The sequence below is a fragment of the Pollicipes pollicipes genome, unplaced genomic scaffold (assembly GCF_011947565.3).
Source record: "Pollicipes pollicipes isolate AB1234 unplaced genomic scaffold, Ppol_2.1 Scaffold_5724;HRSCAF=6776_pilon_pilon_pilon, whole genome shotgun sequence".
In the NCBI taxonomy this organism is placed as follows: Eukaryota; Metazoa; Arthropoda; class Thecostraca; order Pollicipedomorpha; family Pollicipedidae; genus Pollicipes; species Pollicipes pollicipes.
Window position 1 is genome coordinate 20,154,395 of NW_023596746.1, and position 18,853 is coordinate 20,173,247.

Consider the following 18,853-nt stretch of genomic DNA (forward strand, 5'->3'; position numbering starts at 1 on the left):
CCTGAGCGATGGACACTTAACTAGCCGCCCGGGCGCGCGTTAACATTGAATACACCCGCCGTCGCCTTCGTAATGGTTGTGCATTAGAGTATTTCCCTTCTATCGAGCTGACCCTTCGTTTATTCTTGTCACCGGTTTGAAGCAACCCGTACCTGGATCGCACATCCGAAACGGTCGGTGACAATAAGCATAATAATGTCAGCAAATATTTCTAAAGTCGCCCCCATGGGATGCAGAGCGTGGTGCAGCAACACGGGCTGGGTGGTTGAATATGTGACCAAATACAGCTGTTTTAACCCAGGTAATAAGTAAGAGGCGCACTACAAGCGTCTCGAAACTCACTGTATAGGAAAGAACTGGTGCCCCCCACCTCCCCCCGCCACCACACACACACTGTTTGCAACGGTGGCAGGCCACCGCTCGAACCGGCAGCGGGCTGCACTGGCTTCCGGTCATCGATACGCAGGCAATGAAAGCCCGAGCCCGTCCAAACATCCCGTCAATGCGAGTACCAACAGGCGACAGCGTCACATGAGCGTGGTTCGTCGCAACTCATGGTGAGCGTGGTACGTTTCATTTTCATTGTTACATTTTTCATGTTTCGCCGCGTTTCATTCCGCCAGCGCTGGCGGCAATGTTTGGAAATGGCCGGCATATCACCAAAGTTTCCGTTGGGGATCGGTAACGCCGCCAATTTCCGGCGTCAGGCTTGCGAGCAAAAGTCGGATAGCAACAAATGCTGTGGCACAATTTAAAGCAAGACTTTCCCTCGGCAGGACAGCCCGCTCTCAAAAAAGGTTGCCGAAATGCCGTGTACGTCATCCTCAAATAACTGCATTGCGGCCAGCTGCATATCAGCCAATTTGATTATTTTGTTATCGTAGTCCTCACGTGTGCAAAAGTGGATATTTGCCAAGCAGAAAATGAGATGCATTTGTTCAGCATCGATGCGTTCTAAAAATGTTCTTGAGCAGACCGTACGCTTCAAATATTTCGCGCATAGAAAGGTCATAAAAATATGCTAACACGTGCAAAAGTACCGAAAACCGCATTTCAAATAGCACCGAAGCACAAACATATTGCTACAAGCAATGCTTAGTCTCAGGGAGCTATCCACTTTTTAACTCGCGCCCGGGTGGCCCGTTGGACGGGCTGCACCCGGGTGATGGGGGGGGGGGGGGTCATTTTGACCCCACGCTCAAATTTCGAGAACTAAGAGAGCTATAGGCACCAAATTTACACGGCGTTTAGGCCTTACGTGACCTCACTTAGGTCAAAGTTTGAGGTTCCTGGATCATGATCTTCAGGTCAAATAAGGTCAAACATGGTCGAACGCCATGCTGGTCGTCAAAGTGCCGCCAGAGCCTAGACACCTATTTTAAGCAAAGTTCACGTTCTCATTTAAGGTCAGTGACCTTGTTTATTCTTTAGAACTTCATGGTGATCAAAAGCATACAGAACTGCTTTGAGTTCTGCATTTTAATAAGCGGCTAAATATTACCCAAGGCAGTATGGCCATAAAAACAAAACGCTGACCCAGGTCACTCTAGGCCAGTTACCTGTTCTGGCATTTAGGAAGTCCATGGAAGATACATAAGCGTTATACCTCCGACAACACAACACAACACACACAACACACACCACCACCAACCACAAAAAACACACACACCAACCCACACCATACACCACAACACACACACACCACACACACACACATATATATATATATAATATATAGTATATATATAAGAATATATATATATATATATATATATATTATGTTATGTTATGCCAAAGAAACCCTAGAGCAATAAAGCAACTTTGGTTTTGACCTCGATCTGACCTTTATACCTGACCCTAGGCCAACAAAATTTGTTCATTCAATTGTTGTGTTGTTTAAGAAAGTATCTCAGAGATGTATGGCTTCGTCTAACACTCCGCCTTTGCACCAGATTGAACGATTCCTTAGAAATTGACTTCGCTTACAGCCACGACCTGAATTTAACCTGCCGTAGGTCAGGGACGTGCATCTAAATTATTGGACACCAAGCGATCCGCTATTCAATTGTCTACAGATATGCAAAATTTGGCGCGGCTACGAAGCACCGTTCGGAAACCATTCCGGAAAACCCTTCGAGAAGGGGGCCAAATTCACCCCCAACCCGAGCGCGGGTTAAATGTGACTGGGACACGTTATTCTTATATTGCCAAACACAACTATTTCAATCTGACCAAAAGTTATTGGGGTCCGGACCCCACTGACACTAGCAGGGGTCAGAGTGGTGCCGGGAGCTTGGATCAAAACAATGTCCAGTAAACTGATGCTTTGTCCTCCACTCAGAGGCGCCCTAGAAGTAGCCCCTGTCATCCCTTTACGCTGACCTATGGCATGACCTTGACCTGGCTCTCATTTCGGCATCAACATGTTGGTGACACAACATCCTCACTTAGCGCAAGAGCATGCACTTTTTAAAGTCAGGAAACACGCCTCAGCTGGTCCAATTCCCGTAAACATTGATGATAAGGTCTGCTGGCCTTCGACCTGACTTTGATCGTTCTGTCAGCACGATTTGTTGTTTAAGTTTCCATTAACCACTGCACGGTATCAATTAACCCTTTCCGTTTGCGCAACTATCTTCAAATTTGGCAATTACTTCCCAAGAAACTCCATGAAACTTTCGTCTCGCGGCCAAGGCGCTTGGCTGGAACACCAGTCGATTCATGAATAATTAGGTTTGAAGCTGATATTTCAACCAGTTTCGAGAACAAATAGTCCTGTTATAATTCAACCAAAAGTATTTAGCAACCGTTAGCTGCACGCAAACGAGACGTGCTTGTAGAGTTTCCATTATCTCCACGACGTCCCTTTATTCTACTCCTTTCGCAAACGCCGTAGGAACCGCTGATATGCTTTTGTCACGTAGCACTTGATCTGAACATAATGATAGCTAGCACGATGCATCCCATTTAAATCATCTTCAGCAATGCAATGCAAGGTAATGGATAAATGCAAACTTACTGCGTTGGACGCCTACACCATCTTGCTGAGGAACTGAAGCTACTGTTAAAGAGGTAGGTGCCATGCATCCGATTTCAATATTTCCAATCTGTTTTGAAATCTCGCCAGAATTGATCCGTGATCCGACTGAGCTTGTTAACTTATTGCTTCAACAACAGGTAGTTTTGCCCAGGTAGCTTTGCCCAGTTTTGCTCAGGACGGCAATGAAGTAAATCAAGCCAAGAATGACATCAAAGCTGGGAACATTCAAACAAAAAGTCTTAAAAAAGTCTTATCCAAGGATCAATTGTGGGCGTAAGTCTCTTCATAAAGTACATAATGGCTTGCCTAAATTAAGCAGTAACACGATTCACCTGTCTCACGCTGATGCCAATGCGATTATTTTCAAAAATAAAAGTATTATGGACTTTCAAAACAAGGTCAATGCACTTTGCTTCTAATGACCTGCTGGCTTAGCACAAATTTTCTTTCACCCAGTATATCAAAAACATTTACACGGCAATATACTATCATTTCGTTGCATTTCCAACTAAATGTATAAATTAATAGTTCACCTATTGAAGAGAAAAAACATGAAATGTCGAAGTGAGCTTCTTACAAGTCACCCAAATTTACACCTCACGTTGACTTCGTTGCAAGCATAAGTAGAAATATTGGAATAATTTATAAGATTAGCACACTCAATACGTCGGCGGGCCAAAGGCATAATGAAGGCATCTACTTCAAGTGCCGAAATGGGGGATGTGCGCAGTGCCCGTCGTACAAGCCGCAAGAACATATTTTATGTAAAAGTTAGGGACTTCAGACTGCCTTCCGTGTCACCTGCATGCACCACTGAACCATATTCAATAATAGGAAGAACCAGCGACTTATATGGTAACAATAACGTATGCCGGCCAGCACCGTATCTTGATCCCGAGATGCACCTAAACAAATTCAAACGTGTGACGCATTTGGTGCGGACATGTTCAACGTGCTTGGACATGGACAACCTCGGGTCGAGAACGAAACTAGAAATTTGAACGATGAAACAAAGGGAATATTGTGCCCGTCCAGTTGGAGAGAATATGTCGGTGTATCTCATCGCCTTTAACTGAAAATCACAACGGCTGATTTTTTAGCGGAAACATAGAGACCGTAACGTATTGACCAGTGGTGTAACTTGTAAAAGGCGTGTTGAAGGCGTAGCAATGAGTGATCATATTCTTCATCTGAGCACCAAATCCCGCTGTCATCCGCAAAAAAGTGACGAGGATATGCTTGACGGAAGATCATCGAATAAATCATGTATCATTCTGTTAAAGAGCATTGGAGATATACAGTTACCTTGTGGAAGGCCGTTCCCTTGAATGTGAACATTAGAGACCGCCGATCGGCATCTTACACGGAACGGCCGCGTTCCTGAGAGAAATCCCACAAGATAGTGTGCCAAATGTCCTTTAAATTTCAACTTTTTTTGCTGAAAAATTAAAGCTGGTTTATATACCATATCATAAGCGCGAATGACATCCAAAAACACGGCAGTGACCTAACGCTTTTGCCGAAATGCGCGACGAATAGCTGTTTCGAGACGAAAAATATGTTCACATGTAGTATGGTTACGTCGAAATCTACATTGCTGATCCGATATGAGTTTTTACAAAATATCATCCAGGCAGGGCGTTTGTCAACCATGCGTTCCATACATTTTCCCAAACAGGTGGCCATTGTTTCTTTCCATGCTTCCGGAAAGTATGAGGGGACCACAAATCATTGAAAACTTTCAATATAAGTTGAAACATGCTGTCAGGTAAGGGACGGAAGAAAACGTAATGTAGCTTATCCTGGACTACTGAAGTGTAAGTGGTGGATTTAATCGCATCGCAGAGCTCTGAGAAATAAAATGGTACACTGTAGTCCTTTGTATTGTCGTAAAGAAAACAATGGGGATGCAAATAAAATTGGGGCCCCGCTTGTTCTATGAGACCTACTTTGTAATCGTCAGAAAAACTACAATGTGCTAGACTTTGGGCAAGGGCGTCCATGACCTGTGGCGATGATGTGGCTAAAACATTGTTGATTCAGAGAGCTGGATGGGAAAAAGACGGCCGCTTACCAGCAAGTGTACGAACTAATCCACAAATTTTGATCAACAGAGTAGATGATGGAAATTGTTGTAGGAAGCTTGTTGTAACCAGGAACAACGTTTGGTGGCTCTTATGATTCTCCTGGCTCGAGCTCGTTCAGAATTGCGAGGGAGCAAATGTCGGATATCATGATTGCGTTAATAACTTCGAAAAGCACGTCTACGTCTTGCACTGGCCTTCTTAACATCATCTGTCCACCACAGCACAGGAAGGCGTCGTGGTGGAGGTTAAGTCAGTGGAATTGTCGCGGTTGTTGAGAATGAAGAATATGTGTGATAAGATCAACTCTTTGCTCTGGTAAGTCATAGCGATGATGGTTGGTAATACAAAGCTCCTGAAATTCGGTCCAGTCTGCCTTTCGCAGATTCCAACGGGGTATATATCAAGGAACTGCATCAGCAGCAATATAAAAATGGTATAGATTTTAATTGGAAAATGGTGGCTGGCGTGGACATCTCCCTCAATAGTCCAATTAGAGGAGGTTCCTATTGAGGTAGAGCACAATGACAGGTCAACGGATGTTTTCGTTCCAGTGGGTAGGTGGTGATCAGTATTATTGCCTTTGTTTGGCAGGACTAAGATGTGTGTATCAATAAAATCTTCAACCAAATGTCCTCGGCGATCAACGGCTTGCGTGCCGTTACTCCACGTTGGTATGTGAGCGTTGAGATCGCCGAGGATGAGAAAAGGGTTTTGAAATTGAGCAACGAGTTGGTCAAGTTGCCGTAAGAGCTCCGTATTATTATAATTTGGTGTAATGTATATTGAGCATATATCGTTGGTACGGCCATGCAGCCGAACTGAGCATACAACAGCCTGAAGAGGTGTGTTAAGAGTGAGTGGCGTGTTTGTTAATTCTTGACAAATGTACAATGCCTCCCCACCTTGGCGACGCTCACCGTCCGTGGTGTCACAGCGATACAGCGAGCAGTTTGGCATTTTAAAGTCATATGTGTCGGTGGGCGAAACCATGTTTCCTGCACGGCACTGATGATTGGAGCTGATACGGCAAAAAGTGCTTTCATTTCGCACCATTTTGAAATGAGACCCCGACAATTCCACTGTAAGATGCGATACATTTAATGATGAAGGGACCCATTCCCACCGATTGATAGAAATCGCCCTAAAGAAACAGACCGAGGCCGTCCCATCGCCACCCTCACCGATGAACGGGACCAGCGGTCTTCTCTCGGGCGTGTTTCGACGGGTGTTGTGGTGGAGGGATGAGAGGTAACGTTCGTGTGATGACCAGAGGGACCGGGCTGTCGACTGTTCACAGCCGGATACCTAGAACGCCGGACGGCCTGAGCCGGACTGGTACCACACACAGCCGGCGGACTGGAACGCCGGCCAACCTGGGAACGGGGGTGCACGGGGCGCGTGCGCATCCGAGCGCCCAGCCAGGGGAGACTCAACGACATTTTTCGTCTGGGACTGTGCAGTTGACTCGGCTGGGACCTAGAGGCGGGGGGTGAGAAGCTTCCGGAGAGGCAGATAGGTAGTAGAGTCTGTGTTCCACATGTGGCCATCGTGGCTTTTGCTACTCGTGCCCATGTTTTGCTAGACTGCGACGACATTTTGGATTCAATAATGTGCCGTGCCTCGGGGTACGTCACACCTGTCTTGGCCTTTTCAGAACAACTTCTTTCCATGTGGGGCACTGAGTAGAGTTGGCGGCGTGACCAGCACTCCCACAGCTCAGACATTTCTGAGGTGATGTGCAGGCAGACCCCTCGTGGGGAGCCTCGCCGCACTTGAAGCATCTGACACTCTGTAGTACTTGCTGCCGTGTCCGGGCCGTTGACATTTAAAACACTTGAGTGAGTTTGGAATGGACACTCTTGCTTTATAACGAAGGTAAGCAGCGGTGTAGAAGCAGCAGCGGAAGGTGATCGTGCCTGGAGGTCGGGTGGTAGCAAAGGTGATAACGAGCAGGCTGGTGTCGCAACGCTGACCATCTCTGAAAGTTATCAGCCGTCGGACATGGCAAGCTTGCTCGTCTCTAAGCTCCGCCAGGATCGCGTCCTCCGTCATGAAACGGAGCTCAGGCGGAAGATGGTGCCTTTGCTAGTGTTTCTGGCATGGTCCAGGGAGACTTTTACTTGCTTGCCACAAAATTCAGCTGTTTTGAGTAGGGCCTTGGTTTGTGCGCGAATGGTTGTTTTAAAGATGAGTGATCCGTTTGGTGGTGCTTCAATTTTGAGTTCGCACAGACCGCAGATAGCCTTGACTTGTTTTGATGGCCAGAAAACGTTGATCTTCCGGAATGACACGTTCTCATCACAAGGCTGAACAACAACGTAAGAGCCAAGAAGATCCATAATTGGTTCAGAGGACAGGCGAACACTGCTCACTGTCGAGCGAGGGTCAGCATCAGAGCGAGCAAGCACCGGGGTGGTCGAAGATGAGAGGGAGTCGGAGCCAGGGGCGTTGGGTGGAGACGGGTGCTGTCCGGACACCGCGGCGGAAGTGCATGAACCAGTGGATTGGGCCTGGGGCGCGCGAAGGTCATCAGGCGAAGTGGTAGCCAAAGCGAGTCTAGCGGCACTTCCGTCGTCTATGTCCAGGGAATTATCGATGTCAGGGGCCGAGTTCGAGTCTGTGTCAGCGTCGTCCTTACTGCGCTTGCTTCGCTTCCCCATACCGCAGGAGCGAGAAAAGAACAACAAAAATTAAGCGAAAAGGTGCGTTTTGAGCTAGTGCAAACGGAAATCACGAGAACGACGACACGAAAAAGAACTCCTTGGCTGGGGGCCGCAAAAGAAGCAAACCACTTGCTTGGGTCTTGCCAGACGGGTATATGAGCACTAAATGGGTCAACGCTAGCCTTCTTGTTGGAGTTTTCTCTTAACGTTGTCATAATTCTGCCAACGACTTGCTATGGAACTGGCCCTAGGGTAGACGAGTTCACATAGTGGTACTCATCTTGTCCGGCCGGAAATTCAAGTTCAATATATCCAAAGTTCAGCCACCTCTTTCTCATTTATTCGATTTTTCTGCTTTCCAGCTCACTTTTTACGCCGCACTAATTGCGATTTTTGGGGTTTAACACGGAGCTCTATGGGAGAGAAATGATACTTGTAAGTAAGCGGCACTGTCAGAGATGGCAGCACGGTGGACAGTAGACAGCTGAGCTTGGCCCAACGAAACATTACAAAAGTGACAGTATTGCTGCGTTCGTCTGCAGGGGCTGAAACGAAACTTTTTTTAAAATTAATATTGGCACACTTAAGATAGGTACGCTTGGGAAACTTTAGTGGGCCGAATGGCTTGAACTGTCCGAGGCCTTACATGTGCATTAAATGGAACACGCATACCAAGTCTAGTAGTAATCCCCGAAAAAAACGAATACTTCGAGAAAAAAGCAACAAAGGAGCTTAAATCCGGTGACCGGGACGAACACCTCACATTTAATTTCGATGAAAGGATGCTCTCTCCAAAGAAACTTCAAAATCAATCTCGGGTTGGCTTTGCCGTGTGAGCCGCTGCAACGTCCACCTGGAAACGCTGCTACAGAGCTCTGTCGTCCATGTTGCTCCCTTGGACAATCCAAAATTTGGCGAGGGCCGGCGAAGCCGTCCGACCTTGACCCGCCGTCGATGCTGTTGAACTTTGACACTCTGGCCGTCGCCGTGGTGCTGCTATCTCTGGTGGTGGTGGTGCTGAGCTGGTGCTGAGCGCGCGCCGAGCTGCGCAACTCTCGATGTACACGGTAGCCTCGTCACCTACGCCCGGTTGTACTCACGACCAAAATCTGCTGCCCAGCTATCAGCACGGTCTTCCAGATAAATAAAGACCTCAGGAACACACATTATTCACGAAAGGTCGGCGGGTTGTGGCGTTGTGTGATGGACCAGCCGTAAAACTGAGCAAGCGCAGCCCAATCGCACGTGTGACATACAGTGGCGGGTTCACTCTTAGTGAATGCTGAGGCGCTCTATTGCTGCAGCTCAGCTCCTGGCTCAACCACCGCAGTGACTTGGCAGAGGCACCGCCTAAGAGGCTCCCGGGCTTTGGCTGCGTTGGCCACCGTCCGCTCTGATCGCCTTCTGCCACATGTCTGTTTGTGGCGGTTGCCTATACTTGTAAACGTCTCTGTGGCTTTTTTGCTTCGATGGCATCAAAAACTCGGTTGAATAAATGTGTTATTTTAATTTTGGCTCAAGATAAAATTGGCCAACCCTTAACTTCACGTCTACCAGGACGAAAAACTGCACTGACGATTAACTACAATGGCGAGAAACTGAAACTCTAGGCCATCGTTCACATTGTCCTACATTGAGCATTTTTTCTAGTTCGATTCCGAATATGGCCATCGCCCCCAAACGGGGAGAGCGGGAGAGTCGCCCAAAGGGAGTACAAAGACCTCAGAGGGATAATGATATAGCTAAATCATGTCTGAGAGAAGAAGCCTGAATGACTGTAACGATGTCGTACTGTTTCATGGTTGCATCGACTGCAGTGGTCATTTTGGGCGGACTGTAAGATTATGTTGCCACGTGCACTGTCAGTAGCTACATGCACTATAAGCCGAAAATGTCTACTATAGCAGCAACCTACAGTGCAATGATTCCATTCGGTTGTAGATTCCATTCAGGGACTGTTAGAACAGAGCGAGACACTGTGAGTTCAGTTCTGTAATTTGGTTTGTGTTGTTTGAATACAATCACTGCCTAGTACACTTCCCTGAATCTGCCCGCCACTTGTATGAACCCGTTCACAATGACAGGAAAGAATGCGGACGGCTTATGTCGATTAAGCTGTTATTTGGTCTGGGCAAATTATTACTCGGGCCATTCTCGTGCAAAAATGGACAAGAAAGGCCCAAAAGCACTGAGTTTTTGCTCCCGGGCCAGGAATCAGATTCAGTTGGACTATCAAGAGCCGCCTTAAATCGGATTTGGATTATGCTCCACCGCTGTAATTCGGACTCAGGATCAATTCCACCGAAGCCCAATCTAGCATAAGCTTGCGAGACAGCCGATTGGACGACGTATTTCATGGTTCACTGCCTGTTCGCCAGATTCCTGATCAAATTACCGCAAACCTGACTCGAAGTCGACAAGGTCAAATCACTTAATAGGTCATTCATGCTGGGAATATTCGACGTTTGATCTGGCAAATGAGCACTAATGCAAGTGGGCGTCTTAATGATAAAGGCGATCTGCAGGATAGTGAATGGTTGAAGGTCAAGTCACATTAGCGCGCTGTGTCATGCTAGAAGAAGGGATAGCGATGCACCGAGACTACCGGCAGGCTCTAAAAAGCTTTAACACGCGCCCGGGTGGCCGGCTGGATACGCTTCGCTCGGGTGGGAGTCAATTTGGCCCCCCTGAGATCTCGGGAACTAAGAAAGCTAGAGATATCAAATTTACAGGGTGTATTAACCTGTATGTGAGCTCACTTAGGTCAAAGATTGAGATTCCTAGGTTATAGCCTTCAGGTCAAATAAGGTCAAACAAGGTCGATCTCCGGGCTGGTCTCCAAAGTGCCCACAGAACCCAGATAGATCAGCGACCTTACAAGGTACATCTAATTTTTTTGATTTCAGACGATCCACTTTTCACTTTTCTACAGCTATGCAAGATTTGGCGCGGCTACGCCGCGTCGTTCGGAAACCATTCTGGAAAAACCTTTTGGCGGTCAATTTGATCCCCTCCCCACCCCAGCGCGTGTTAATGCACATTTATCCACTGTTCCCGTGTCCACGAAAAAGGGTTATGGCGCCAATGTAATTGATATTTTGTTGTTTTTTTAACTGATAAACGCGCCAAGACGCGCAGCAAAAACATTTTGCGTTTTTGCATGCTCCGTTTAAGATGATCACCGTGACCTGAAACAAAAAGCTAACTTATTTGCAAAGGCTAGACAGTGGGCAGCACGCTCCATTTCTCATTTTGAGCTGGCAAGTAAATACTTGACACTTCACAAGGCATGTAGGTGGTGATGATACGAATCTTGAGGTGTTGCTTTGCATCTAATTATTCATTTGGAGCAAGTTGACAGGAATTCGAGGGGCACACCCATGACGCTACTATTTACCTAGCTCAATCGGTACAAATACAAAAGGACATACCAGCATCAATGTTATTTGAAAGGTCAGCAGCGAGTTGCAGCCAAATGTCATCCCAGTCTCGCCAGGTGACGCGTACCGGGTGTTTTATCATGCGGGAGCCCTCCAATGTGACACGGCAGGCGGCTGAGGCAAGTGGCATCGCCGCGGACTTAATGCCTTTATTTATCCTTCGATCTACAATGAGACAAAGGAAAACGCCAGTCATGTTGTGCGTTGTGGTCAGGAATATCACTTTTGCACACAATCTTCAACGCGATCGCGTCTGGTTCGCCGCCTCTCAGCGCCCTGTGTGCGAGGTAGATGAGAGTGTTCCACAATTACATTTGGTTTTATACTGAAATAGCCATATCGAATGCCATTCGGTGGAGGTCACAGCCCTGTCCTTTCTAAGATACCCCTACCCCTACACCCCTCAAGTGTCTGATGCTTACTTCAATACCTTCAAATGTGAAACATTCCATTTAACGGTGCTGATTGTCACCAGCGCCAGCCTACGTTGTGACGCAGTCGGTCGGCCTAGGTTCTCTGGGGAGCCAGTGACAAAATCATTGATGAATGTTTAGGCTACACATAACATTATCAGGGAGCCTGGCAATTTTTTGAAACCTATTCACGTTTTTTCTGCTTTCGTTTAGCACACAGAAAAGCAATGTCTGATCCCGTAGCGATGATCGATTACGTCATAAGAATTGTAAGATCTCACCAGGCAGAATGGAGAAAATAGATGTCGGTGCCCGAGGGGATGCGGCTGGAGACGGCCACAACGCGGCTTACGTCAAACGATTGAGGCGGAAACCATGCTGTGTTAGGATAATAACTGGTGGTGCACATAGGTAGCTTGAAATCTGTCAGGGGATGGTCTGGGGTATTACGACATTTATGACATAAATATTGCAGGATAAATGGATGCAGATCAGGAGCTGAAGGATCTGGATGGTTTAAGGTAGCAATCTCAGTGTTTGTGCGAATTAAATTAAGGTAGCATGGCATTCTGCAAATCTCTGACCTTTCTCGGCGGTAGTAAAAGAACTAAGGGTTCGAAAATGTTGTACATATGCCAACATTTCATCTATCTCTATATATTTACCTGCACACACACACACACACACACACACACACACACACACACACACACACACACACACACACACACACACACACACACACACACACACACACACACACACACACACACACACACACACACACACACACGCATACGCATATGCACGCGCATACGCATACGCACACACATACACATACACAGGTGCAACATGCCTACACATGCCACTACACAGTTTCAGTGGCACCCAGTTCACATGCGCAGGGCGACGTTCATCTAGTACGCCTTCTGAACAACTAAAACGTCCATCTCAACTCCTCATATGATACTTCAGGTGTGTATCCATTCGCGTACACACCATTGTGCAATCCATTTGTCAAACGAAACAACCTTAATTGCGACCATTATTTCCTGCTAGATTACATGCTGTGCTAGCATATTGCTCGATTGGTCACTGCATACGGTACCTGCTCTCTTCATTCAGGGGAATGAAAAACTTGCACCACTTTCGGATCCTATCTTAAATGTCAAATGCTACCAAATGTCCCTTTTTGCACATATCGTAAAAATACTGAAGTTACTTCTAGTAGTAATCATCATCAACTGGGCATTACACAGCTACATGAAGCCCCTTTCCCCTGGTCAAAAAACATTTCTTCCATGTATTTTGACAACAACTTGCAATTTTGTGTCTGTTGTTTTGTTTTCAACGCGCTAATAGAGTTAAAATAACTATTTTGTTAGATGGCACAAGGTTTCAGTCAAAGTGCGTAACATTTATTGTGCGCTGTGAGTGCCTTAGACACGAATACAGAATTGCCCCATATTCACAAATTGTGTTGCGAGAGTTAGTTGCAAACTTGTCACACATCATACGACATCTGCCGTGACCGCTTGCGCTTTAACACCTCATATACATACTTCCCAGTTGTCATAGACTCTGGCTATCGCACAAGCTAGTCCCAATCTTAGCAAATCTTAATTTGAGGTATGAATGGACGATCTTCACCTAATGTATAAATGAATGGGTGGCATGTTCACCCACGTCGATTCCCTGGCACTATGTAAAGCCTGTTAAACCTTTTAAATGACTACAGGAGAATCATAGGTACGCAAAAACATTGGCAGCGCTCAATTTGTGCATGCGATATGCAACTGGGAGTAGAACAGGTAGGACACAAATCAGCAAATACCAACCCAAAAACTTTTTCTGGATTCAAAGAGTACTGAACTAAATTTCGGCGAGAAAGTTAGCCTTGGTTCGTGGTTGCGTAGGACACCATGCCCATTCCTTGAGATGCATTTATCGGGAGGGTAGTGGGTAAACAAATAATTGTGAAGATGCAGCACTCTGTTCTGGCAATCACCTGGACATGGATCGGCTCAAGCATCATACTTAAGTCGGAGCTAATGTGTAACTTAAAATTTGGCTGGCACTATACAAAACGAAAACTATAATTTGCCACATTTTTAACTTTTTTGGACAGGATGCTTGTATTTCAAAACTCTGCGGTATGCTTTCTGTTCACAAAACATGCTCCTGCCCTGTGTTGCAACTTTGAAATGCAGTGTCACCCACAAAGGTTGGATTATGTTGCTGACAAGATTAGGAGAAATGGTAGACATGCTGCGAAAAGATAGGTGCTTTATCCTTAGATAATTCAATTACCGTGGAAGGAAGGGAGGCTCTTGTTTTCCATAGCAGCATATGTGAGTGCGACTCATTCATATCAACTTGTCTTTGAACGTGGCACGTCGGTCGAGTGTAGGTGAAGACGTTACCTGGAAGAGGCGACGCTATGCGGTAATTAATTAAAAGCTAAGACGACAGACCAGCCCGAACACTCAGGGAACTCTATTGGATGCATCCATGCTACTTACACCACGACATCGGACACGGGTGTCCCTAGGCCACGCGTGAAACGCTCCTGTAATCACGGATGAAGTGATGTGAGGATGTGTCACAGATCTTCGACTTGTAGTGGCTAACAACATGACGGACATTATCTGATGTCATATCCAAAATCGATCCAGTTTGAAGAGTAGGACCGAAGGTAAGTTGCGTAAGACCGTACATAGACGCGGGCTTAGTCAGCTTCCAATTCACGGGCGGCGAACGATCGGCCAGCAGGCTACAAATCAAGTCGCCCCAGATTAGCAAAGCGCTGCTAGAGTGGTGGTAAACACATTTCGCAACCGAGTTCCAGATCGTAAAAGTTAGCATCACGGGCGGCAACCGCCAGCCCGGTGACCTCGGTGGTGCGAGAGCCAACTATCAGTGGCCATCGCTAACGTCGCACGACATGGATTCAAGCTGTTTGGATGACACGCCCGCCTGGTCTTGGATGTCACGGAGACTTGGGGACGTCCTTTCTCAGGATTGCCAGCCCGCTGACTCACTGACGGCCTGAACTGTCCGCCTGGTCTGGTAATAAGGTACGAAGAGAAGGTGGCTCAGGGCAGACCGCACCAGCCGGCACTTTCCAGTCCGTACAGCACCGTCGCGCCCAGGCCGCTGCGGTGAACTGCAGCACTGAGCTCGAGCAGTTTAGGCTTCGCAGACTACATGTTCGGCACACGGAATCGCGACCGGGCTAGCGTTGCCGCGACGCGATTTTGGGGCGTGCCAGGGGATTGTCCAAATCGTGCCAGGTAGGTCCAGTCCCCTGCTAGATAGGGGCGACAAGTGTTACGTACCGCGTTAAAACAGCGCAAACTTCAACAATTTCAAAGGTAAACACGTCACGATCGTTTGCTTGGGTTCGTAAACCGTGAGCTGACTTCTCACAAGACATCAGCAAGCGCTGCAGCTCCGCAAAACGCTGCAGCTCCACAAAACTCACTGCAGCTCCACTGACAGTGCCTAAACATCCGCGAGAAGCTCGTGCGTGAGGTCCCAGTTAACGCTGCGGTTTAGCGCAGTCATTGCTGGGTCCGGCGTGCTGCCCAGGCTAGCGTTAGCTGTGGCTGAACTCAGTGGGCATCTGAGTCTCGGGCGAGACGGCACATGTCATGTAGTTTGCATATGCATGTGGCGCTCTTGTTCCGTTCTTCCATGTGCTTTAACTGGTGTTGTACTGAATTCAGAAGTCATCTGAGGTGGACGCAGGGGCAGGCGCCATTACTGCCAAAGGCCACGAAAGGCTCAGGAAGCAGTCAAGTATCTCAGTAAGCATTTAAGCACCCCGGTAAGCAGTAAAGCAGTAAGCCGTAAAGTAAGCAGTAAAACAGTTACAGTTTCAGTAAGCAGTAAAGCAGTTACAGCGAGCACACCACACGGGCCAAACGAAGCGCCTGCCCGTAAACTCCCCTAACCACAGCCTCATCGCGTGCCGGTCGCCATTTGGCGCGGCCCGGGGCGTCCTGTTTGCCACCTGGTCCCGGCGGCATCGCGGGCCCCTATTTCGTCTGCCGCCGGTCGACCCGCCGCTGCGGCGGCGCGCGTCGGCGCCGACAAACCGCCCGAGGCGCCGCGTCGGCATCGGCACAGTGCCTGCGGCGCGGGCGGCAGCGACGGCTGCGGCGCAGCTAAAAATACAGCCGCGGGCGGTGTATCGGACAGCGGCACAGGGACTCTGCCCGGCCAAGCGGGACAGGGGTCGCCGTTGGCCGCGGCCGCGGACAGGGGACCGGTCGGAGAGAGGCCCGGTGGGTGGCCAGAGCCGGACGGGAGACAAGGCGGGGTGAGCGAGTGGACCGGACTACCAGGTGAGATGTCAGGAGGAGCGGACGTTGAATACGACGCAGGCATCGCATCTGTGTACGACACCACGATACTGCATCGCACGTGCGCTCCGTTGCACGCATAGCGAGATGGCGTCCCGTGCTGGTCTCGATGACTGGTGTATGTGACAAATAGACGAAGTCAGCTTTCATGGACACCGTCACTTATGAATCAGACGTTTTGCAGCGTGATCGAATCTAGTTAATGTCGGTCGATACGTTGAAACAAAGCGAATCTACGGCCGTAGGCTCGCCCCCTTCAACATCTTAAAACCGTGCCCATAGAAATTGAAACAAAGTGGAAACAAACTAAAGATGAACACGCTGTAGTCCCCGAGTAGAACAGGCAACCTCTGGCAAGCATGCCAAACGTCTACTGAGAAATCCGGGTATAGCTGTTACCTCGAACACGTGGTAAACATGGATGTTTTAAGTTATTTTCCTTGGTTCCCATCGACTTCAGGGGAGAAGCTTTGAACCTCAAAGGTCTTGAATATTGAGGACAAAAATACCCACGTCTTTCGCCTCTCAATAAATTTTGGAACTTCGGTCTTACTTGTTTCATTCAGCTTTATCCGGTTCAGTCTTCTGAATGATTATATGCTGACTCGTGGCTTGGTTGATATATTCTTCATGCCACCCTAGTTGGTGTGCGCATGAAATGATACACGGTGTCAACCTGTGCACTGTTGTGTGTATTTTATTTATTTAGTTATTTTTATTCTATTTCTTGCTGAGCGTAACCCGCTAATTCCGAAGAATATAGAATTCACTGTAGGTAGCCCAATGCCATTCTTGGCCCAAAAAAGCCATGAAAGTATCGACCTGACGCTGCTACCCAATAAAGCACCGTGAAAATAAGCAGATAGCGGCCGCCTGCCAGCCGGGCAGTTGGCAGTGGGATTCTGTGTCAATGAACACGTTGACGGGTATTGTTTTTGAGCGCGCGCCGAGACGTGACCGCTGGCGCATGGTCAACAATTTCGGATCGACACGTGGGCCAGCCGCAACCGTGCTGGGAGAGCACACCGCTGACTCAGCCCGAGCCCATGTCCGGGAGCGTCCTTCAGGATTAGAGCCCCAGTGACACTGATGTCCATTTCACGAGGGATTTGGTGCAGTGTCATCTGCTTGGTGCAGTATCATCCCATGAGTGATACCGCACCAGACAGATGGCATTTTGAGTTCGAGTTATGCGATAATGCTGTTCAATAAGTGCGCCGAGAATATTAATGTTAGGCGATAATGCCGACAATAATGCTACTAGACCTCAGCGCGAATGTAAAAAATTGAAGCTCAAAGCATTTCTTTCTTATGTCAAATACACCACAGTGCCATCTGGATCACGTTTTTTCTAAGCGCGGTTGGTTCCACCTCGTCAGATATTTAGGGTCATTTTACCCAAAACGGTGTGTCACGCCCTGTCAACAGCAAACGTAGCTTGACGCTCGTGTCATTTGGCAACACTCTGTCATTAAGTACCTGCCATGGTCGGTACCGTAGTCGACGTGTAAGGCTTTTGTAATGTATCTAGGTGTCCAAGCCATTACTCGGACCAGGCGCGCTCACAGGATCTTTGTGGGAGCGGCTCTAGCTCGAGCGACGGAGGGCGGCGCACCCCAGATGCCAAGACGGGTGGGATCGTGAGACGACAGCCAGTGGGCTCCATTCATTAATCGATTACAAAATCAACTCTTGCTACACGCTCGCGGATCGCGGCTTTTCGCCCAATGACCATGCCAAAAGAGCGTCACGTATCGAGGCGATGCATCGGGGTGACTATAAAAGCAGCAAATCGAAACTCAGGCTAGCTGACAGGGGGTGGTCTCCGGCTGTCACCAGCCCATGAGGGCTATTCTGCATGAGTGGTAAACAGGGCGTTGTTCGACATACCGGAACAAGTGCATTGATCGTTTGTACAATGCACTGCCAAACTGCGGTATCCGTTCCTTGAACACATTCCACCAAAAAGACGGCCGGTTTATTTCAGACCACTGCCGTAATGTTGCATGCTGCCCAGGCTTCCATGCCGACTCGACGACTGCCGCCGACTTCCCTGCCGACGAAATGACTCGATTCTGCTATTCTGAAGCACTGGTTGTGCCCAGGCCAACGGGAAATTCTCAGTCAATGAAAGGCATTGATGAGGTCAAACAATTAACGGCGTGATACAAACTTAACTCAGCCGATAAACACATTTCATGGGCTCTTGTGATTTACACATATTTGAAGCCGTGATTGGTAAGGTACCACACAGCTATTTGGAGCCCATAAGCCGTTTTAACCGCATTACCGCTTATATCAATTATATAGGGTAAACAACAGCCGTGTAGACGATGATTGGAATCGCTATGCATGCATTTGAAATTCAGTGCACAGAGTGCTGCAGTTGTTAGTTTCCACCCCGTCAGCCTCTACATTACCATTCCCGCATTTTACAGTCGCACCCATCATTTGATCGCTTTGAAATTCACGTTCCTGTTATTTACGTTTCCAGTTATAAACCTTAAGAAATGTGTTGAACTTACTGCTTCACAAGTTTTCTTTTAATTACGTCTTTATCATGTCTTTATTGTTCTCATCACGAGTGAGCTGACCGGGAAAACCACCATTAACACGCGCTCGGGTAGGGGTCAAATTGACGCCCCCAAGGTTTTTCAAAAACGGTTTCCGAACGGCGCGGCGCAGCCATGCTACATTCTACATAGATGTAGACAATTAAATAGTAGATCGTTTGGCATTAAATATTTAGATTTACCTTGTAAGGTCCCTGACCTGCTGTAGATCAAAGTCAAGCCGTGCAATCCGCGAAGTCAGTTTCTAGGGAATCCTTCAATCTTATGCAA

The 18,853-nt window shown here is 47.8% G+C and overlaps 1 protein-coding gene across 1 annotated transcript in view; it reads left to right on the forward strand.

Annotated features, from left to right (window-relative positions):
• Positions 1-15,831: 15,831 nt before the first annotated feature.
• The window catches only part of LOC119102786 (protein amalgam), a gene marked incomplete in the record, with an annotated part of 84,484 nt that continues 81,462 nt past the window's right edge, over positions 15,832-18,853 (forward strand). The window contains 1 exon segment of the mRNA XM_037226240.1: positions 15,832-15,992.